The sequence below is a fragment of the Apaloderma vittatum genome, unplaced genomic scaffold, assembly GCF_000703405.1.
Source record: "Apaloderma vittatum isolate BGI_N311 unplaced genomic scaffold, ASM70340v1 scaffold5185, whole genome shotgun sequence".
NCBI classification, from domain to species: domain Eukaryota; kingdom Metazoa; phylum Chordata; class Aves; order Trogoniformes; family Trogonidae; genus Apaloderma; species Apaloderma vittatum.
The window spans coordinates 6,206-7,446 of record NW_009716375.1 but is presented as its reverse complement, the minus strand read 5'-3'; positions in this window follow the sequence as shown (position 1 = coordinate 7,446).

Sequence of the window (1,241 nt, the reverse complement as noted above, 5' to 3'; positions counted from 1 at the left end):
TAGACATCAAGTTATTAGGTACCTTCTAAAATACTTTCAGATGAGAGGGGTGGAAGCAAAAAAGTACTTTTACTCAGTTACATTTACTAAAAGAACTGAAACAAAAATAAACAACCTGTTTGTGTCGTTTAGGCATTTTCTTACTGAAAGGAAAAAAAGGACTTGGAACATTCAGGACCCTTCTCATTTAAAAGTCTGAAACAAAACACAATGGAAGGCATCAACAGTTTGGAAAACAAAGGCTGTCAGTCCATCCACTGCAGATTTCCTGATAAATCCTAAACCCACAGAGATTTAGCAGGCCACATCGTTAACAGCAAAGACCACCCGACCAGTAGCACAAATGGGAGCGGTCAAACCTGAGTTTATCAAACACACAGACCTGCAGCACATCAGTGCTCTGATGAAAACAGCACAGTAACTTTGAGGATACTTGTTGGCCGAATTCATGAAAAGAATAAAAGAATAATTTACTGAGATGCTTAATACTCCCATAGCAGAAGAACTAATAAAATACATAACTGAGTAGCTGATTTATTTTGACATGTAATGATTTTACTTCCAGCTGGTCCTTTCTGTTAGGCTGGTCACTGCCTGGGGAAAATGGTCTTCCCACATCTGCCTGAGTGCAGTACTATTGAGCAGACCCAGCAAGAGGCAAATAAAAATTTGCTCATCTGGTGCTCACCAGGCTGCATTTTGATTGGAAAGCAAGATAAGTTGAAATGCTTTCACTTCATCTTCATACTTTCCATTTTCATTGCTGGGGAAACCGAGCCATATTATTCAAAGTAATTTCCTAAATCCTTGATCTAAAGCATAGCTCATAGATGATCACAGTCATACGTACTCAGATATATCTCTGGACCTTAATGGCCTGGTATTTTATGGAATTTTTGCAATATTGATGTTGTAGCAAAATATTTCTAGGGCAAAATGCACATTAAAAAAAAAGAAGTTAATGGAATGTGTGCTAATGCATTAAATACTTTAAATAAAATGTATATTAAAATTTAGTTGAAGCTACATATATATTTTTTCTATGTTGCCTAGTAATGCTATTTCCAAAATATAAAGAACTTGTATCTTCTCAATGTCACAAAGTTGTTCTTGAATATAGTTGACAGAAAAATTATGACAGCCGGAGATGAATGGACTGAGCAGACACTGGAAAACTGCCCAAATGATAAGTGGTGTTTTGTTTTCCTCACAACATTCACTTCTTAAGACAATTAATCATC